Source organism: Microcaecilia unicolor, chromosome 4 (assembly GCF_901765095.1).
Source record: "Microcaecilia unicolor chromosome 4, aMicUni1.1, whole genome shotgun sequence".
In the NCBI taxonomy this organism is placed as follows: Eukaryota; Metazoa; Chordata; class Amphibia; order Gymnophiona; family Siphonopidae; genus Microcaecilia; species Microcaecilia unicolor.
This window is the reverse complement of record NC_044034.1, coordinates 21,337,981-21,361,083: the sequence shown is the minus strand read 5'-3', so window position 1 is coordinate 21,361,083 and position 23,103 is coordinate 21,337,981. Positions and strand designations below refer to the sequence as shown.

The following is a 23,103-nucleotide window of genomic DNA, read 5'->3' as shown; positions in this document are numbered from 1 at the left end:
GTGTGTACAGTAAGAATAGATCAAACACGAGCAATAGGCAATTACAGCAGTAAAAATATTCGAACAACAATACAAAGTATGGCAAAGTATAGTCATTTGAAGGTCTATCTGAACTAAGACTGTCATGCCAGACAATATTGCGACAAAACTTCAAGAGCAGTGAAGTCTGCTCTGAGCTCTAAAGTTTGATTTCATTATATTTTCTTAGTCCTTGTGTGTGAAGGGACAGTGTGTGAGCTTCCTATCTTGCACTGGATATGTCCATGGTTAACACCACATGAAGTGAACTTGAAGGAATGGGAGTCCTTTGACAAAGATGTTCACCAACAGAGGGACAAATAATCCAGTCGAGTATCGTTAATAGCTGGGCCAACTGATCTCACTGGAATTGTGTTCCTCAATGTACCTGATGCATGAAGACACAGGATTACATTGACAATGGATATGATGTGACTGAGGAGAACTGCAAGACTGAGCTGAGAAACCTGATGTGTGCAAAAAGGTTTGGGTGATCCTACTACTACTACTACTATTTAACATTTCTAGAGCGCTACAAAGTGTACGCAGCGCTGTACAAACACAGAAGAAAGACAGTCCCTGCTCAAAGAGCTTACAATCTAATAGACAAAAAGTAAAGCATTTAAATTTAAAATATTTAAGCAGTCAAGCACAAGAGAACAGTCACAGAAGGACAGAAGATGTTGAAGGGTGGTCAGTGTGATTAGGTGTAACTCTGGTTGGAGTAGTGGGAGAAGGTGATAGAAGAATAGAAATGGGTGATCCCAGAGTCTCTGCTCTTGTTTGGGATAACTGTTTTCCCCAGCTGGTTATCTATTAAACCTCTGATACACTGAAGCTTTTGATTTTACAAAGTTTATGAGGAACTCCAGAGACTAGAGCAGATGGGTGACTGTTTGAAGTCACTGACTGGCTACTTAGGGACAGGAGCACTATATGAAAAATTAAGCTGTCTTCTTTCTTGAAGTGAGCTGTTACCAACCCCTGGCATTTGGTAAACACTCTTGGGGCTACAGAAAACCTGAAAGAATTTTGTAGTGCCAGTGAATACTCTGCAATATGAAACAAAGGTATTTCCTATGCAGGGCTTGAATTAGTATGCAAGTAAAAGCATTTTTGAGATCTAGGGGACATAGCTAATCCTTCAGATCCAGAAGTAGGACGACTGTATTTAGGGTTCATCTTACACTTTTTTTTTTTCCAAAGAAGGAACTTGAGTCCTCTTAGATCTAGAATGGGTGTTAAATATTTTGATTTTTTTCAGATAATATCTGGAGTAGAATTACATGCATGTGAATGTCCCAGTCCTATTATTAAGACTGTTAGTTGTTTGAGAAAAGGTTTCTTTTTATCTACTGTACTGGTATAACAACTATTCATTTTTCATTCTTTATCTTTTACAGTGCTGTACACTATCAGCATAATATAAAAAAAATAAAATAGGCAATGCTACTTCACTCTTATAATCATTGTAAACAGTGCACAAATGAACTATAGAGTTCTTTTCTTTCAAAATTATTTGATCAAGTGGGATGCTGCATGATAAAACAATTTTGTTTCTTCTTTATTCCATCAAGTAGCAGAAGAAAGCAAATGTGAATCATCACGTTTAATAAACTGAGAAGAGATCTGGCAAGAATAATTAGCATGCAGTTTTCTGTAGCTGTATCGTAAAGGGTTTCTAGTTTAGAACATGAACTTACCTGGGGCATAGCCAGGGCTGCTGGTAGGGTACATGTTAGGATTGTAGGCAGGGGCAGTAGGTGGATAACCAGCAGGATACCCTACAGAGAAAAAAGAACAATTGCAAAGTCAATCTTATGATACAAAAGCATAAGCATTCCAGGGAAGAAAATGGAAACAGCAGAAATTTGAAAACAGAAAAATTTAACTGGAAATGGTTGAGTTACAAACTTAGGGGCTGATGCAAAAAGCTACTGCAGGCAGAAGAACATGGCTAACAAGCAGTTTACTTGCTCGATACTGGCCATTGAATGTGGAAAATGTTTCTACACTGTAGTTAACCCACACGGTAGACATTGGCGCACAGCATATTAAAACATATAGTGGTAAGTAGCCTTTTACCTAACCTGCAGAAATACAGAGCTGTGCACTGACATCCATAGAGTAGGCACAATGTGAGAAACTCACTGCCAAGTCTGAGGCAGCATAGAAAGCCATTGAAGTCTATATTGGCCCCATTCTTCATTCTCCCCCCCCCCCCCCCCCCATTCCCGAGAACACACACCTACCCCCAATATATTCCCTGGTGTCTAGTGGCACCCTTGAGCCCCTGATATGATCCTCCTCTCCCACGGACCCAAAAACTAAACTAAAAATTCCTAGCGTTTGCCACTAGGACACCCTTACATATTAATCAGAGAATAGACCTGTTTTCCTTGCCTATTTTTTGGATGCCATTAGAACATCAGAGAATTTTTAAGTCACATAAGGGAGACGGGTGGGTGCCATTAGATAACAGAGCTTTCTTAAAGCCAAGGGGAAGGAGGAAGAAGGGTCGGTCATGTCGGGGGAGGGGGGGGATTTGTCATTACAGTACTGATAGAATTGAAAAATGAACTTGCAGAACTATTGTTAGTAATATATAATTTATCTTTAAAATCAAGCATGGTACAAAGTACCTCATGAAAGACTCCAGAGGAAACTGGAGAGTCATGGGATAGGAGATAGTGTTCTGTTGTGGATTAAGAACTGGTTAAAGATAGAAAACAGAGAGTAGGGTTAAACGGCCAGCATTCTCAATGGAGAAGAGTAGATAGTGGGGTTCCCCAGGGGTCTGTGTTGGGACCGCTACTTTTTAACATATTTATAAATGATCTCGAGATGGGTGTAAATAGTGAGGTAATTAAATTTGTTGACGACAACATAGTACATGACGGCAGAAAAAGACCTGCACGGTCCATCCAGTCTGCCCAACAAGATAAACTCATATGTGCTACTTTTTGTGTATACCTTACCTTGATTTGTACCTGTCCTTTTCAGGGCACAGACCGTGTAAGTCTGCCCAGCACTATCCCCGCCTCCCAACCAGTGGCTCTGGCACAGACCGTACAAGTCTGCCCATCACTATCCCTGCCTCCCAACCACCAGCCCTGCCTCCCACCACCGGCTCTGGCACAGACTGTATAAGTCTGCCCAGCACTAACCCCGCCTCCCAACCACCAGCCTGCCCTGCCTCCCACCACCAGCTCTGGCACAGACCGTATAAGTCTGCCCAGCACTATCCCTGCCTCCCACCACCGGCTCTGGCACAGACCGTATAAGTCTGCCCAGCACTATCCCCACCTCCCACCACCAGCTCTGGCACTGACCGTATAAGTCTGCCCAGCACTGTCCCCGTTATTCAAGGTTGTTAAGTCGTAAGAGAATTGTGAAAAATACAAGAGGACCTTACGACACGACTTATTAGCAATGTTGCACTTGTGTTCTTCCTCTGTACCAGTGTTTGCCAAGTCAGTCCTGGAGTACCGCTTTGCCAGTAAGGTTTTCAGGTTATCCACAATGAATATGCATGAAAGGGATTTGCAGACAATGGAGGCAATATATGTATATCAATCTCATGCATATTCATTGTGGATATATTGAAAACCTGACTGTCAAGAGGGTACTCCAGGACCAACTTGGGACATGCTGCTCTATACCACTATATCCAATTTTGTTGCATCAAACTTTTTTCATTTGTAATGGAAATGTCACAGATGATCACAGCTTCTGTATACTCCATAGTTCTCTTAGGGTTGTGATACCAATGGTTTTTGTTGTTGTTTTTTGTTATAGATAGGTAATAGTGTTTGCACAGTTTCTAGTGGTATTGTCTTATTGTTCTAATGCCAGGAGACGTGTATGCAGGCAGGCATATCACAAGCAGCAATGAGATGTGTAACCATTTCCAGTTCTGTTTTATAGAATCTGATTTTGTCTATTTTATCATTTTTCTTTCATATGCTGATTGTGAACCATCACAGTGATTCAGAGTCTTCCTGTAAGATTATAAATACCATATAATTTGTTTTAATTTAATAAGGGATCAATGCAGAAAACGGTATATTAGAGCCACTAACCGCATGGCTCTATCATGAAACTCTCACAAAAAAGTTACCACCAGGATGCAATAATCAATGAGCGTGCAAATTACTGCCATTTTAAAATCGCAGCAATAATCCAAAGCTTATTGCAAAATGTCCCACTTCCTGTCAGTGCATGAATGGTGATTGGCTCTCACACTGACAGGAAGGGAAAAGTTTTTAATAAATTCCTGGCAGTCTTCATTGGCCCTGTCTTCCCTCCTCCAGCAGTCTCCATTTCTGGTACTCTATCAGCCCTACTTGTCTCTCCTGCCCACAATAATAAAAATAAATTTAAAAAGTGTCCGTCCGTCCCCGACATAATCGACCCCAATCCCTAACATAAGTATTGCCATACTGGGACAGACCAAAGATCCATGAAGCCCAACATCCTGTTTCTAACAGTGGCCAATCCAGGTCACAAGTACCCGGCAAGATCCCAGAACAGTACAATATGTTTTATGCTGCTTATCCTAGAAATAAGCAGTAGATTTTTCCCAAGTCCATTTTAATAATGGTTTATGGACTTTGCTTTTAGGAAGTTATCCAAACCTTTTTAAAACCCCGCTAAGCTAACTGCTTTTACTACATTCTCTGGTAAGGAATTCCAGAGTTTAATTACACGTTGAGTGAAGAAATATTTTCTCAGATTAGTTTTAAATTTACTACTTTGTAACTTCATTGTGTGCCCCATAGTCCTAGTATTTTTGGTAAGAGTAAACAAACTATTCACGTCTACCTGTTCCACTCCACTCATTATTTTATAGACCTCTATCATATGTCCCCTCAGCCGTCTTTTCTCCAAGCTAAAGAGCCCTAGCCACTTTAGCCTTTCCTCATAGGGAAGTAGTCTCATCCCCTTTACCATTTTCAACACCCTTCTCTGTACCTTTTCTAATTCCACTGTATCTTATTTGAGATATGGTGACCATAATTGCTCAGAATATTCGAGGTGTGGTTGCACCATGGAGCAATACAAAGGCGCGCTATAACATTATAACATTCTAATTTTTGTTTTCCATTCCTTTCCTAATAATATCTAACATTCTATGTGCTTTCTTGGCCGCCGCCGCCGCACACTGAGCAGAGGGTTTCAACGTATCATCAACAATGAAGCCTAGATCCCTTTCCTGATTGGTGACTCCCAATGTGTAACCTTGCATTACGTAACTATAGATCGAGTTTCTCTTTCCCACGTGCATCACTTTGCACTTACTCACATTAAACATCATCTGCCCAATCTCGTAAGGTCCTCTTGTATTTTTCACAATTCTCTTACGACTTAACAACTTTGAATAACTTTGTCGTCAGCAAATTTAATTACCTCACTATTTACTCCCATCTCTAGATCATTTATAAATATGTTAAAAATTAGCGGTCCCAGCACAGACCCCTGGGGAACCCCACTATCTACTCTTCTCCATTGACAATGCTGGCCGTTTAACCCTACTCTCTGTTTTCTATCTTTAACCAGTTCTTAATCCACAATAGAACACTATCTCCTATCCCATGACTCTCCAGTTTCCTCTGGAGTCTTTCATGAGGTACTACTTTGTACCATGCTTGATTTTAAAGATAAATTATATATTACTAACAATAGTTCTGCAAGTTCATTTTTCAATTCTATCAGTACTGTAGTGACAAATCCCCCCCCCCCCCCCCCCCCCCCCCGACATGACCGACCCTTCTTCCTCCTTCCCCTTGGCTTTAAGAAAGCTCTGTTATCTAATGGCACCCACCCGTCTCAGTGTTCTCTGAACGCAAAGGTTGAGATGGACCACATCGTTGTAATTTGGAGTGAGCGTAGTATGAAGAGTCATGATACAGTCCTTGATGACCAATCAACAACAATTTGAACTTTATGCGATAAGCCACTGGCAACAAACGCAACATCTTCAAATAGGGAGTAAAATGTTCATTTTTAAACAATACATACAAAAGGCAAACTGCAGAATTTTGTGCAATCTGCACTGGGAAGCAGGCAACCCAAACACGCAATGTTAAAATAATCCAAACCACTTATATTACATGATCACACCTATATGCATTATACAGAAGTTTAAGGTACATATTTGTACTACTTGGAGTTGCTTCACAGACGAAAGTCTATTGGTTCTCTGGGTTCAGATGCGAGTGTTGGGGCTAGGAAATGCTTTGTAGGTGCTGCAGCTCCCAATAAAAATCTGTAGGACGGTGTTAAAAATGGAAGACACTGGGGATACATCAGTAGCGCACAGAGCAATGCATCTTGCAAGACACTGTCTTCCCTCCATTTCAGGTATAAGAACCTGCATGTAATATTTTGTATTTGTGCTCAGAGTGAATTTATTTTCTATTGGGACCTCTCTATGGCCAAAACATAAAGAGGGAGCATCACACATATGTAACACCTTCCTGCCTGGATCAGTTTTACATGAAATATATTTATTTTGTTGGTAGGTCCAGGTTGGACTAGTAATCACTGGGGGATGCATTGGCAAAACAATCCATACTTCATTTGCATACAATAACTCAGTCTGGGCCAGAATTTGGGTTCTGAACCAGCGTTTACTTAAAGTAGAGTCATTAAGCAAAAGGAATTAAAAAAAAATCACAACAGCAAAAACTAAAGGCAGAGGCAGAAAACAAAAATTAACAGACATTTACATTCTCTTATTTGTTTCTTTGGGACTCTCCACTTCTGAGAGACTCCTCTTATCTCTTTACTCCAAATGGGAGCACCACTATCAGCCTTCTTTTCTTTGCAGGTCCCTCGGATATCCTCTGTGTCCCATTCCACTTCTCAGATTGCTTCTTCAAGTGCTCCTTCTCAGAAGTGGTGGCGGGCTAGTTCTCTGTTCCAGCTGCTACCTTCAGACAAGTGCAGAAGTCTCAGTTACCCTGTTATTGCTAATCTCTTCTTTACTCCATTTGGCACAACGGCTAGGATAGCCAAAGTTCTCAATCCCCTCCAGAATTTGGTCAATGTCTGGGGATTCGAAGCCAAAATCACTCCTTTCACTCTGTGGTATGATGGCTGGGGAAGCAGGAGCCAAAGACAAAGAACTCAAACAGTGTAATAAAGGAGACCGTTTTTGGAGGGAAACTGTGATTATACCAGTCACAGTTTCCCTCCAAAATTGGTCTCCTTTATTACATCCCCTTGTTCTGGAATCTGCAGGGGTATTTATAATTCAAAGTACAGTACTTTAGTAAAACCACTAGAGGTCTCTCCTATCCACAAAATACGAAAAGAGGTCTGTATAAATAGCAATGCTAAGACGGTAGAAAACACAGATATAAACGTGGATCATGCAAGAAGGGCAAACAAATTTATCATTTAAATCAAGAACTATACTCATTACAAAAAGAAAATAAAAATGTATAATTTCTCAATATTTACAACATCCCAGAAGTTGTGTTGGAATAAATAAGCCTCTTGAGGAATTCCAAAGCATCTTTAAATACCATTCAGTCAAAGATTACACACAATATTTATATAAAGTGGGAGTAAATAGATGTTGAAAATTAAAGAACTTGAAATACTATCAGACAAAACTGTTTCCTACTTATATTATTTAAAACACAGTACAGAACTAGACACAAGGTAAAATTATGTCTTACCTGATAATTTTCTTTCAACGCAGCAGATGAATCCAGGAACTAGTGGGGTGTCTGCCTACCAGCAGGTGGAGATAGAGATAAACAAACTAAAGGCAGTGATGCCAGACGCCAGCTCCTTCCTCAGTTAGTATGTCATTCGTAAGCATTTGCCAAGGCCAAAAATATGAAACCAATAACAACCAGAAACCATCCTCACTATGAAAAACAGAGAACCAAAGAAGAACTTCGAAATAACTGCAACTTGATCCAGAAGTCGGAATCCTTTCCGTGTTCCCATATCTGTCTGAACTCTGCAAAAGAGAACCCGGAAGGAAAAAATAGCCACACTGCGCGGAAAATAAAAAAAACTGTCGGCTGAACTAGGGAGGGATCCTGGATTAATCTGCTGCGTTAAAGGAAAGAAAATTATCAGGTAAGACATAATTTTACCTTCCTTGTCACCTGCAGCAGATGAATCCAGGAACTAGTGGGATGTACCAAAGCATTCCTTAAGTAGGGTGAGAAGCCGACGCTCCTCGCGCCAACACTCCCACCCCAAAACTCGCATCCTCCTGAGCAGACACGTCTAGCCTGTAATGCTTCGCAAAAGCATGACGGGACGCTCAAGTAGCCGCCCGACAAATCTCTTCCAGAGATAAGGCCAACGTCTCCGCCCAAGAAGCCGCCTCTGTCCGAGTAGAATGCCCCTTCAGGGCCACTGGAGATGCCCGCCCTTGTAGCAGATACGCCGCTCCAATGGCTTCCCTAATCCAGTGAGCAATGGAAGCCTTAGAAGCCGCCTCACCTCTTTTCGATCCTGACAAGAGCACAAAGAGATGATCCGAGCGTCAAAACTCGTTAGAGATCTGCAAGTACCGAAACAAGGCTCTCTGCACGTCCAGGAAACGTAGCGAGGCAAACTCCCCCGGATAACCCTCTCTTCGAAAAGACGGAAGATAAACCGCCTGATTGACATGGAAAGCCGAAACCACTTTAGGTAGAAACGACGGCACCGTCTGGATCGACACCCGTGCTTCAGAAAACTGCAAAAAAAGGATCTCTGGAAGACAAAAAGCCTGAATTTCAGAAATCCTCCTAGCCGAAGCAATGGCCATCAAAAACACTGTCTTAAGTGTTTGAGCCGTTGAATAAGGTTTCTGAGAAGGATCTAACGGTGGGGCCTGGAGGGCTTGCAGTACCACATTCAAATGGCACGGCTGCCACAGAGGAGGCCGAAGCCGAAGAGCCCCGCGTAGGAAACTGACCACATCAGAGTGAGCTGCTAAAGAGGAACTGTCCAGTTTGCCCCTAAAACAAGCTAGCATGGCCACCTGCACTCAAAGGGAATTATATGCCAATCCCTTTTGAAGACCATCCTGAAGAAACTCCAGAATAACTGGAATGACCGCCCGAAAAGGCGATTCAGCATGCAAAGCACACCACGCCGAGAACGCTTTCCACACTGCTGAAGTAGACTGCTTCCGTTCCCCCTAAAGAGTGGCAATGACTGGTCCTGAAAATCCCTTCTTCCTCAGCTGCCGCCTCTCAATAGCCAGGCCATAAGACCAAAGCGGGAGGGATTTTCCATCTGAACTGGCCCTTGATGCAGCAGATCGGGAGTCACCGGAAGTCGCAATGGTGGCTCTGAGAGTGCTCGAACGAGATCCGCATAACACGGCCGTCGGGGCCAGTCTGGGGCCACTAGAACGACCGGCCCCCGATGCCGCCCTATGTGGCAAAGAACTCTCCCTATCAGAAGCCACGGAGAAAAAACATACAGTAGCTGTTGTTCCGGCCATGGCTGGAGAAGAGCGTCCAATCTTGCGGATCCTGGCTGCTGTTTCCGGCTGAAGAGCTGGGGAACTTTGGCATTGCAAGCCATGGCCATGAGATCCATTACTGGTCTTCCCCAACGTTGACAGATCAGCTGAAAAGCTGAGTCCGACAGCGTCCATTCCAATGCGTCCAAAAGAGTCCGGCTGAGAAAATCTGCTTGAACATTGTCTTGACCCGCAATGTGCGCTGCCGACAGACTCTGAACATGCGCTTCCACCCATACTAAAAGATGAAATGCTTCCACTGCCAAGGGAAGACTGCGAGTGCCCCCCTGCCGATTGATGTAGGCCACTGTCGTGGTGTTGTCCGAGAATACACGAACCGCCTGCCCCTGCAGAAGGTCCTGAAAACTCCGCAGCGCATTCACGACTGCTCGCAACTCCAGACGATTTATCAGCCAAGTCGCAAACCTGCTCTCAGCAAAAACACACTTCCATGTGCTTCTGTGTTTCTCTTTTAAATAAATTCTATGGTTCTCTTTTTTTTTTTTTTTTAGTGAGGAGGCAGAAACAAACAGGGAAGGAAAGGAATAGCAAAAGCCTGTTCAGAGGGAATTTGAGGTGCAGCAGGGACCCAGCAACTTCGTATGCTGCCAAAGGGGACACCACCAGTCCACCATCCCCGGCTCAAACTGGCCACCGGCCCAGGAGCACCCTCAGAGGCCTCGGGCCCAGGAGCTGGAGAAAAAGCCGTCCACCACCTGCTGAGATAGAGACATACTAACTGAGGAAGGAGCTGGCTGTCTGGCATCACTGCCTTTAGTTTGTTTACTTCTATCTCCACCTGCTGGTAGGCGTACTTAACCCCACTAGTTCCTGGATTCATCTGCTGCAAGTGACAAGGAAATGACATTACATTTGCTTATGTAACATTTTGAAAATTTATATCCATTCAACTAAATTCTACTTCCAACATACTTACTAATCTAGGACTCAAGTACAGAAAACCTGACTTTTGAAGATCTATTTTGTGCCAACATTTGAAAACTGGGATACTGTTTTTGAAAATATATCCGTAATCAAATACTAAAGAAACTAATTCAACTTACAACAATATAATCATGATAACTTGACTAGGAGGCAATTTTTGTGTGTGCCAAAAATTAGACAAGTGGCTTCCAAACTTGTCCTGAAGGAGCCAAAACCACAAGGAAACGTCTGTGCTAAATTTGCATGCAGTAAGAGCAGTGTACTGAAATTTAAATCATGCATATTTACTGCAGGTATCCTGACTGGCTAGGGATCGTCTTGGAGAAGTTAGAGAACTATTGACGTAGGCCAAGAATTAGCTAAAAAACTGACAATATAGTGTCTAGACAGCGGAAAGCACTAAGGGAATTTGTAATCTTAAATAGGGAAATGAACAGTAGGGGGAAAGGCGGTCCGCCAAATTACCTCTTTTCAAAGTTTTGGTGCACCATCTTTGGAAATAAGGTGTAGAACTTTGGTTGCTTCCTGCCTAACCTATACAAATATGACTGAAAACCTTTGAAATACTGCAAGAAAGATTCAGCTTATGCCTTTTTGACAGTAGTTCAAGGCTTGTTACATTTAGGTAGACAACGTATTTCCCTGTCCCTCGATGGCTTAATAATCTAATTTTGTACCCGAGGCAATCAATTGCCCAAAATCACACACAGTGTCAGTGGAATTTGAACTCTTGCCTCTCTGGTTCTCAGCCCACTGCTCTATCCAATAGGCCAGCGCTTTTCAATCCTCTCCTGGAGGTACACCTAGCCAGTTGGGTTTTCAGGATCACCACAATGAATAGGCACGAGATAAATCTTTCATTGTGGTAATACAGAAACTGAATGGCTTGGTGTTCTTCCAGGAGAATTGAAAAGAACTGCATTAGGCTACTCTCCCACCATAAGGTTGCATGGGCGCAAGTACAGAGCTCCTCTGCCCTCTCCTGGAGGTACACCTAAGCCAGTTGGATTCTCAAGGTGAGTTACATTCAGGTACTGTCCCTAAAGGGTTTACAATCTGAGGGACGAATGCAGAAAGTACCCTGGGCAAACATGTGTGGTTAATGAATAGTCTACGTGTTTGCTACTGTCCGCACAATACTGAAAGCAGCTGAGTGGAGGGGTTTACTTCTGTGGTAAATATGGCTGGCACACTTCGTTAAATAGAATAGTAATACTATTAACTGTCTCTACCATGAGGTCAGTAATTTACAATAATGCAAGCAGCAACATAATTAAGAATTCCATTCATCCCAGTGTCAGAATAAAATAAACAAACAGTAATAAACTTACGGGCCCTTTTATTGACCCCTAAGTTTGTACCCAAGGCAATAGGGGGTTAAAAACCTGCCCAGGAGAAAAACTGCTACCATCTAAAACCTTTACTAATACGAGGAACACAATATGTAATATCTATGCATATATTTCATCCCTTTATGAAAAGGATAGATAAATGTATACAAGATACTGTTCAAGAAAGATAAGACCAGAGAGTATAGTTTAAAACTGACTGCTTGTAGTGCGGATGATAAGCAACCTTCAAGAATACCATGTGGAAGCTCACCACAGACAAACTTAAGAGAAACTTCAATATGCAGCGATTAACAGAACTGCCTGAAGTCGGTTGATCCAAGATGTGCCAAAAAGATGGAATGGTACCTTTGATATGTGGGAACGCCTGCTGAAACACAAGGAGCCAGTAATGTCAATTTTGGCAGAGCAAAAAAAAAAAAACTCACCCGCACTCTTAAAGGCAGAATGGGAGAAGATTGAAAAACTTTGTAAAGTGCTCGAACCATAACATTTGCCACAGAACACTTTGGTGGTGAGAAATATGTATCCTGTTTAGTTGTTCTACCTACTATTTGCCATTTGATGTGTGAGTTTACCATATCTGATGATGATCCTGCATACATAATTCGCTTTAAGGAGACATTTTGTGCAGAGCTTAGAAGGCACAAGCAGAGTTTCAGTGCTAAGTTTTTGTCCATAGCATGTGCTTTGGATGTGCACTTCAAGCAGTTGACATTTCTCACGCATACAGAATGTGAAGATGATACTTGGGTTTCCATCAAACAATTGCTTGCTGCGGAAACTTCAAGCCTTAGACCTTTACTTCCATCTCCCAAGAAACAACAACAGAAGAAAATGAAATTAATTTAATTTATTTATTTATTGCACTTGTATCCCACATTTTCCCACCTATTTGCAGGCTCAATGTGGCTTACAAAGATCTGTTATGGCATCGCCATTCCAGGGTAGAGATACAATTGGTGTTACAAAGAGATCGAGGATGACAAAAAGAGCTAGGCAAACAGTGTAGAAGGAAGACGTTCAGAAAAGGGAAAAGTGGTGAAGTGTTATAATTAAGCTATGGATTCTCGTGGTAGGCCTTGTTGAAGAGATTTGCGAAAGTGAATTATATCGTTAATTGTTTTCAAGTTAGTTGGTAGTGCATTCCACAGCTGCGTGCTCATGTAGGAAAAGCTGGATGCATGTGTTAGTCTTTATTTTAATCCTTTACAGTTGGGGAAGTGTAGATTAAGAAACGTGCTGGCAGATCTTTTTTGCATTTCTGGGAGGTAGGTCCACAAGATCTAGCATGTAGGTCGGGGCGTCTCCGTAAATGATTTTATGAACAATCGTGCAGATCTTGAATGCAGTACGTTCTTTAAGTGGGAGCCAGTGCAGTTTCTCTCTTAGGGGTTTTGCACTTTCATATTTTGTTTTTCCAAATACGAGTCTGGCTGCGGTATTCTGGGCTGTCTGAAGTTTCTTGATGGTCTGTTCTTTACAGCCGACGTAGAGTGCGTTGCAATAGTCCAGGAGACTTAGTACCATTGACTGTACCAGGTTGCGAAAAATGGCTCTTGGGAAGAAAGGTTTTACTCTTTTGAGTTTCCACATGGAGTAGAACATCTTCTTCGTTGCATTCTTCATGTGGTTTTCGAGTGTGAGATTTCGATCAATGGTAACTCCAAGAATTATCAAAGTGTTTGAGACGGGAAGGGAAAAGTTAGGTATATTTATGGTGGTGAATTTACTTGTGTTATGTTGTGAGGTGAGTATAAGACATTGTGTTTTTTCTGCGTTAAGTTTTAGCTGAAATGCATCAGCCCAGGAGTGCATGATTTGGAAACTTTGATTGACGTCGTTGGTGATTTCTTTTAGATCATGTTTGAACGGCATGTAGATCGTGACATCATCTGCATATATGTATGGATTGAGGTTTTGATCGGCTAGTAGCTTGGCTAAGGGTGTCATCATTAGGTTGAAGAGGGTTGGTGAGAGGGGGGGATCCTTGAGGGACTCCACATTCAGGTGTCCATGGGCCAGATATTGCCGCATTAGTTGTTACTTGGTATGATCTTGTGGTCCGGAATCCTTGAAACCAGTTGAGAACGTTACCTCCGACTCCAAAGTATTCTAGGATATGTAGTAATATCCCATGGTTGACCATGTCGAAGGCACTGGACGTGTCAAATTGTAAGAGAAGTATGTTGTTGCCAGTTGCATTTGTTTGTTTAATTGTTTCAGTGCTGTGGTTCGACCGAAACCTGACTGAGATTTGTGAAGAATTGAGAATTTATTTAAGTAGTTAGTGAGCTGTGTTGTCACCAAGCCCTCCATAAGTTTGGTTATCAGTGGGATAGATGCTACTGGACGATAGTTGGTTAAGTCATTTGTATTTTTCTTTGCGTCTTTGGGTAGCGGAGTAAGCAAAATATTTCCTTTATCCTTTGGGAAGAGACCATTTTGCAGCATGTAGTCCAGGTGACTCGTGAGGTCTGTTTTGAGTTGTTGTGGGGCAGATCTTATGAGGTTATTAGGGCAGATGTCTAATTTGCATTGCGATTTGGCGGTATCTTCCAAGCGCTTAGGAGATGTTATCGATTGAGAGTGTGTCAAAATTGGTCCATGATCGGTCTGCTGGAAATTCCCTAGGTATTGGATCTAAACACTCAAGAAGGTTTACATAGTCAGTTACGTTGGTGGGTATCATGAGTCGTAGTTTTATGATTTTCTCTTTGAAGTAATTCGCAAGATTGTTTGCTGATGGGGTGTCTATGTTGTTAGAGGTAATCGGTGTGGTATTTAGTAGTTTGTTTACGAGTTGGAAGAGTTTATGTGTATCCTTGTAGTCTGGTCCGATTTTGGTTTTATAATATGATCTTTTAGTTTGTCTGATGGTATATTTGTATTTTCTTTGTAGTTGTTTCCAGTCGCTGAGTGTAGAATCATCTCTTTTCTTATTCCAGGCTCGTTCTAATCTTCTGACTTGTGTTTTTAATTCTTTCAGTTCTTCATTAAACCATGGTATTGTGTTTTTTCTGTGTGATGTTCTGGTTTGAAGTGGTGCTATGTTGTCCAATATGATTCTGCATCTGTTGTCCCATTCATGAAGAAATTGGGGCGAGTCTGTTGGTGATGTCCATTCGTTGTTATAGAATTGTTGCCAAAATGTTAGCGGGTCTATTTTGCCTCTCGTGGTGTAGGTTAGTTGCTCTTGTTTATGTTGTGAGTCTTTTGTTCGCCAGTGGAGGGAAAGGTTTGCTTTGTAGTGATCGGACCATGGTATAGCTGTCCATTTTGTGTCTGTTAGTGCGAGATTTAGTTCTGATGAGAATTTGTATGTAATGATTTCTAATGTGTGTCCTTTAATATGGGTGGGTTGCATATTCGGCCAGTGAAGCTCCCATAGTTGGAGGAAGTCCTTGCATTCACATACGTTTGTTAGGTTAGTATCCTCAAGGTGCAGGTTGATGTCTCCTGCTATAAGGTGGTTTTGGGTAGAAACACATGTGTCTCACCTGGCCCCAAACCTCTAACAGGGAGTTCTGTAGCTTTGTGGAGGGGTAGACTAGTGGTTACAGTACCAGGCTGACAACCAGCAAAGCCAGCTTCAAATCTTGCTGCTGGTCCCTGTGATTTTGGGGAAGTCACTTAACCTTCCATTGCCACAAGTACAAAATTAGATCTGAATGTGTGAAGTGTAATGTGTGTGGTATGCTGGCATATATGTTAGTGGAAAAGTCCATAGTCTGCTATTGAGACAAACAGTGGGAAGCAATTGCTTGCCCTGGGATTGGTAGCATGAATTTTGCCACGATTAGGGTTTCTGCCAGGTACTTGTGACCTGGCTTGGCCACTGTTAGAAACAAGATACTGGGTTAGATGGATCATTGGTCTGACCCAGTATGGCTCTTTTGTCTTATGTTTCATTGGCTGTGGTTTTCATAGCTCCCAATGGTATCCCAATAAAAATTACTGGGGCCAAGAATAAACAAAATTTGATTATAATTCACCTGAGGACAAGGAAATACCTAGTGTACCTGAACGTAGCTCACCTACAGCTACTACTGTCAGCTAAATCCAGAAAAAACATATTCAAGGCAGCCACTTTTGGTGCTTAATTGACACACGTGTCTCTATGTACAAGCTTATAGAACTACCTTTCACATGCTTGAAGAAACTGTGTTCTTTTAAGGAACCTGGAATCAAAGTTATTATGTTTAGGATCAATAAAAAATGTAAACAACTATGTGCACATGCTACATTTAGTTTACACTTGGACCATGTGATCAACCACACGCCCCCCAAAAATTCCCAACCACGTGATTAAAATTTTTAATTGTGCCCCACTATATGATTGAACATTTTAATTGAACAGCCCTAGTCTGATGCCACCCTTATGATATGAGACATAATTGATCAATCACCATGCATTGCAGTTCTTGAAATACATGCTTACGCTGCAAGCAGTGCCGCAAAAATGCTCCTCTATTTTCCCTGAGGTAACAGTGCCGATGCTCAATAATCCTGGTCTTAAATGCATAGGATGTTTGCCCCACATACTAAATGTCACGGGGCAATGAATAATGTAGATGACATACAGAGGAACAGGTTATCCAACAAGTAATAGTCATACTTTTTGTGGATTTGTCATATTGAAATGAAGTCCCCTCTGTAGTTATCAAACAGATAAAACACAAAACACAGTTAAAATGACCTCGCAGACCTACAGACTGCAGACATCAGATAGTAACATTGTAAATGTTGGCAGATAAAGACCTGTACGGTCCATCCAGTTTGCCCAACAAGATAAATTATGTCGTATCTAACCATGTAAATGAGTTTATCTGCAAGATTAGCGTTGCATGAAAAAACAATCATACACCGTCTCAGGGAAGCATTCATGTATTTTCAGCCCTTCCCAATGTTTACTGATAAATTTAGTGCTCTTAGCAGATGCTTGAGTGAATTGTAAGACACAAGACACTCTCTGCCAATGATTCTTGCAGCTTAGTTTGAAGTAGCAGGTCCCTACTGTTGTACAATGTTTGCTTAAAAGCTTTCTTTACTGAATTATTTAGATAACCTCTCTCAACAAATATATGCTTCAATTCTCCCACCATGCTCTTATATGTAGAAGCAGAGTTGCAAATGTATCTTTATCTATAAGAAATTGGGAGAAGGGCAAGCTGTTTCTCATGGGATATGGGAGCATGCTCTTCTTACAAAACTTTATGCTTCAATTCTCCCACAATGCTTTTATATGTAGAAGCAGAGTTGCAAACACATCTATATCTAGGAAACTAGGAGAAGGGCAAGCTTTTTCTCATGTGATATGAGAGCATGCTCTTACTACACAATAAAGTATTTCTGTCTCCAGGTTTGAAGTAAACTGAAGTAGAAAACCCTCCATCCTTTAACCGCATTTTAACATCCAAAAATGTGATTTCATAAGCACGATTCATGCATTTAAATCTGATAGTAGGGTGACACTGATTCGAAGAGGTTATAAACTTCCGTAGTTTGTAAGGGGTAACTGTCTATATAGGAAAATGTATTTATACCAGCAATGCACATGCTGAAAATCTGGATTAAGACGGACCCAACGCTTTTCAGAACCAGCCATGTACAGGTTAGTTATGGAGGGAGCAAAAGAAGCCCTCGTAGCTACTCCTGACAACTGAAGATAGATCTACCAAAAATAAAATAATTATTACATGAGGCAAGCTTTATTAATGCCATTAAAAAAAACAACAGGAACCTGCAACGGACAGAGGGGGCAAGCCTCCAATATTTCAAGCAAAGCTTCCTGTTGAGGAATCAATGTACATAATGATTGAAAATCCAAAGTAACTAGTAAAAAAGGATCTGAATCTGCAGAACGCAATCTCCGTGCTCGCAACCGTGCATCGTCAAGTCTGGCTGCACGTCGCTCTGCTGCTTCCTTGGCACATATTTGAGTCATTCTTTGTCTGTTTCGCTAGTTCCGTGATGGCCGTTCTTCCTCAGTTTGATTTGCAATTACTTGTCGCACTGCTTCCGCTCCGAGAGTACGACAGCTGTGACATCTATATAATAGTAGGTATATAAAAACATGCGTGTATTCGAATGCAACGTTGTGTCCAAATTTGAAAGCAATCGGTGAAGAACTTTCGGAGATTTAAGATTTTGAACAAATGAACGTTTACATTTTTATTTATATAGATATCAGTGTTGCCAAGGTTTCCATATATGTGTATGTAGTTTATGTTGATGCAGGACAGACTGGTTACTTAGAAATCTGATATCAAGTGTGCTCTAAGGCATTATTTAGGAGTATACCAAGCACTATTCAAGGATCAAGGAGGGGTCCAGAATCAAGGGAGAGAGGCATTGAAACTCCGCCTGCAGGGCAGGCCGGCCAATCAAGCGCCCCTCTGTCTGTCAGGATTGGGTGATTGGCTCCTCTTCCGGGGGGGGGGGGGGGGGGGGGGGGGGCGGATTGGCGCAAGATTTAAACGGAGGAACTGGAGGATTCCAGTGCTTCCGTTTCTTTTGTCAGAAGCCGACGCAGTGGATCTCGGAGGGTTGGTTCTTCACAGATTGTGTTCCTTTTCAGTGCTAGCCGTCCTTGCTAGCCACCTTCAGAGACTGAGTCCATCTTCAGTGCTAGCCGTCCTTGCTAGCCACCTTCAGAGGCTGAGTCCATCTTCAGTGCTAGCCGTCCTTGCTAGCTGTCTTCAGAGACTGTGTCCTCTTCAGTGCTAGCCGTCCTTGCTAGCTGCCCTTCAGAGACTGAGTTGCTGACTACCAGCCAGGCCGGCCGTCACCCCGCGGTTCCAGCAGTCCTGCTGGCCGCCTGCAGCTGGGGGCTCAACCCTTGGTGAACAGCGGTCGCCGCGGGTGAAGATTCGGGGTGCGCGGCTGTCCTCTGAGGTCTTGCGGGGCCTCAGGGAACCTAAGGGCTCACCTATAGCAGAAACAGGACACTTAGAATCCTTATGCCCCAGTCCCTTCAATCCCCTTACTCTTTCGCTTGCCATTGCCCTCCCATGCATTTGCTCACCTTGCCGTCCCCATCCACTCTATCATTCTCTCTTTGCCCATCATCCACTTAGTTGCTCATCCTCCCTAGTAACCCACATTTCCTGACTTTCTCTCCTTTGCCCCTTCCTCCAGGAAGCAGGAAGTAGTGGCCAATGGCAAATCACCAATTCAGAGAAAACCGAACACTAAGCACGCATAGAATCCTTCTATCTATCTCATACTATGCTTCACCATGTATTAGACGATATGAATACTAGCCTCCAAGTTTATCCTTCCAATTATATGTATCATCACAGAAAATTATAAATCAAGAAGATTAACATAAGGCTTCGATAAGTCTTGGGTTAAACTTACCGATTTCCAAATAACATGCTTGAAGTGAAAATTCTTCACATATGTGAAAAATAGAACTAATTTTCACTCACACCTTCTGTCAGTATTCCTGCAAAGTTCTATGAGAATAGCAGTGAGAGAAGGTACCTCCTAAGTTACCAAACCAGCAATTCACTAAAAATGACATGTTCAATTTATCTATGTGATATGAAGCATGATGTCTGTGTTAAGGATGCTGATAGAGGAGCCTTAAGCAGGCAATTCCCCCCCCCCCCTCCGTGCTACGGCCCCCTCGAACCCCCCCCCTTCCGTGAACCTGTCGATCCCCCCCCCCCCCCCCACCGTGCCGGCGAAAACTGCCCCCACCCCGCCGCCGTTGTGCTACCTGTGCTTACAGCCGAAGTGTTGTTCTGCCCTTCGCGTAGGTTCCTCAATCATCTTGTCTGGAAGTTCCTCTGCTTGCGTCTGACGTCAGACGCACGCAGATAAACTTTCTGAGAAGATGATTGAGGAACCTATGCAAAGGGCAGAACAACACTTCGGCTGTCAGCACAGGTAGTGCACAACAGCGGCGGAGGGGGGGGGGGCGGTTTTCGGCGTTCTGGGGGGGGGGGGAGGCCGGTTTTCGGCGTTCCGGGGGGGGGGGGGGGGTCGACAGATTTGTGGAAAGGGGGGGGTTTCGAGGGGGCCGTAGCGCGGGGGTTGACAGATGATTCCGAGGCAGTAGGAGAAGTAGGGAAACACGCTGTGTGTGTTTCCCTACTCCTCCCCTTGCCTTGGAATCAGCTGTCTTGATGTCAGTGACGTCCGTGCGTGTCTGCCTCGCAGACAACCTCCAGCCAGGGCGCCACAGTCCCAAGCACAGAACGCTGGAGGTAAGAATTATTATATAGGATGATACTCATTCTTCCAAACTTTTTCAGTACCAACAAACCTAACCACCTTTGGTCTGTCTTGGACTTTGGCTTCCATTTAGTATCTATGTGCTGGTTTAAGAGTACTTCTTTTCACCTGACTAATGATGTGCATGAATCTATGATGTGAGGACGGATCAGATTATACACTTTCAAACATTGGAGAAACTGGATCATACCTTGCATATTAGCGGGAGACAGAATCTGAGATTATCATAATACGTTTTTGACCATAGAAACCACAGATAAAAAAAATAATCCACACTGAGTAATCTATTTTATAAATGACTTGCAATTTCACTGAAGTCTGAGAATTCTTTGCACCAGGTGGTGTGTAGGAGTACTTCCTAGGAATATTGTAAACCTATGCAGCATTTGAGTCATCCAGTTTTTACTACAAGCTTAAAGGAGAACTACTGTCAAACTGCTTTCTTTTTATTATTTTTACTGTCCCCCCTCCCCTGAAATCCCCAAACAGTTTCAATCCTAAATGTGTAGAGTACAAAAGATAACTTATTCATTTGATAAATTTAGCAGCAACAGCAGCTGGAATGCAAATGAACTGTGAAGCACACTTTGGATAGCTCAGAGGGAATGCATAGGTATGAGAAAACTGGAAAAAATGGAAATACAGGGAATGAGTTCAGAATAAAGATCTTTATAGAACGTACAAATTAAATGCATGTATAGAGGTTAAGAATTCATAAGTCAAGTACTTATGAGAGGGACATTTCTCAACATAGCTGTAAGGAAGAGAAAGATAAGAATTTTAGAACTTTATACATAGCTACAGGATTATCATAAGAGTTTAGGCCGTAAAAGGGTCTACGCATAGCTTTTGAATTTCAAAAACAAAGCAGTGTAGTCTAAAGATCATTATTTAATGTTGTTAACTAAAAGAGAAATTACTTAGAAAGTGGAGGTAAGGCTAAAAAAACCGCAATTGTTGAAAAGGGATACACACTAATTGAATGCAATTCCAATACACATAACTGTCCACATATTATTATTTTATTATTTATTGTTTGTTGCACTTGTATCCCACATTTTCCCACCTATTTGCAGGCTCAATGTGGCTTACATTGTACCGTAATGGCGATCGCCAGTTCCGGATCAAGAAATACATAGTGGTATTATAGTAAAGTTTGTACAAGTGAATTAAGCAGTCAATCGTTAAAGATTTTTCCGGGGTAAGAGGTCAACTGGTAGTGCGTTAAAGTTCAGTAATTGACAATGTAGGTGGGGTATTCAAGTGTTTAAAATTCATTTTGTCTATTCCTACTATCGGTTTCCTTGTCTGGTAATTAGGATGGATCAATTGTGGTATGCCTTTTTGAACAGGTTGGTTTTTAGTGATTTTCGGAAGTTTGTTTGTTCATGCATTGATTTTATGGCGTTTGGTAGTGCATTCCATAATTGCGTGCTTATGTATGAGAAGCTGGATGAATATGTTGATTTATATTTTAGTCCTTTGCAGCTAAGGTAGTGGAGGTTCAGGAATGTTCGTGCTGAATACGCTGCCGCCAATCCCAAAGTATTCTAGTATGTTCAGTAGTATTTTGTGGTTTACCATGTCAAACGCGCTGGACATGTCAAATTGTAGGAGGAGTATATTGCTACCAGTAGCAATTGCTTGTTTGAATTTTGTTAAGAGAGTGATTAGTACTGTTTCAGTGCTGTGGTTGGCTCGGAATCCTGATTGTGATTCATGTAGTATTTCAAATTTCAGTATTTGGTAAGTTGTTTGGTAACCATGCTTTCCATTAGTTTGACTATCAGAGGGATGGATGCTACCGGGTGGTAGTTGGCGATATCATTTGTTTTTTTCTTTGTATCCTTAGGTATTGGGGTGAGTAGTATGTTTCCTTTATCCTCAGGGAATAGACCATGTAGTAACATGTGGTTTAAGTGTGATGTGAGGTCTGCTATGAAGCGCTGGGGGGGGGGGGGGTAGATTTTATTAGGTTATTAGGACATATGTCTAGTTTGCAGCGGGATTTGGCGAACCTGCTGATCACTTGGGCAACGATTTCATCGGTAAGTATAGCAAAGTTTGTCCAAATTCGATCTGTTGGGTATTCATCTGTGATTGGGTCTAGGCATTCAAATAATTTTTCGTGGTCAGTGATGTTGGATGGTAGGGTGGTTTGAAGCTTTATGGTTTTCTCGTTGAAGTATTTGGCAAGGTTGTCTGCTGATGGGGTGTCTGTGTTGGTTGTGGTAACTGGTGTGGTGTAGTTGGTGATTCGATCATTAGGCATATAGATAGCTGGGTGGCTGGTGGACATGAGGATCGCCTGGTGACTTGCCTGCCTGGTGCGAAGGTGGCGGACCTCACGCGTCACCTAGATAGGATTTTAGATAGTGCTGGGCAGGAGTCGGCTGTCTTGGTACATGTGGGTACCAATGACATAGGAAAATGTGGGAGAGAGGTTCTGGAAACCAAATTTAGGCTCTTAGGTAGAAAGCTCAAATCCAGATCCTCTAGGGTAGCATTTTCTGAAATGCTACCTGTTCCACACGCAGGGCCAAAGAGACAGGCAGAGCTCCGGAGTCTCAATGCGTGCATGAGACGATGGTGCAGGGAGGAGGGTTTTAGATTTGTTAGGAACTGCGCAGCATTCTGGGGAAGGGGGAGCCTATTCCAAAAGGATGGACTCCACCTTAACCAGGGTGGGACCAGGCTGCTGGCATTGGCTTTTAAAAAGGAGATAGAGCAGCTTTTAAACTAGAAATGGGGGGAAGGCCGACAGTCGCTCAAAAGCACATGGTTCGGGATAAGGTATCTTACAAGGATACCTCACAAACAGGGAAGATAGGGTTTCTGGATAGTGTGGTTGCACAACAGACCGTGGTAGGCCAGGTGCCCTTAAATACAACCAAAGATCAGACAAAAGATGGCAAATCATTAGTGTCAAGTACTAAGCATCATGCAACTAGGAACAACAAACATACTCTGAAATGTCTATATGCAAATGCTATGAGTCTAAGAAATAAGATGGGAGAGTTGGAATATATTGCACTAAATGAAAAATTGGATATAATAGGC

At 42.4% G+C, this 23,103-nt stretch overlaps 1 long non-coding RNA gene across 2 annotated transcripts in view; it reads right to left on the bottom strand.

Moving 5' to 3' along the window:
- Positions 1-1,724: 1,724 nt before the first annotated feature.
- Positions 1,725-23,103, bottom strand: part of LOC115467835 — a 197,749-nt gene continuing 176,370 nt past the window's right edge. For both annotated transcript variants that reach the window (XR_003941766.1, XR_003941767.1), the window contains exon 4: positions 1,725-1,802. This is a non-coding gene — a long non-coding RNA (uncharacterized LOC115467835). The remainder of the gene's footprint in view (positions 1,803-23,103) is intronic.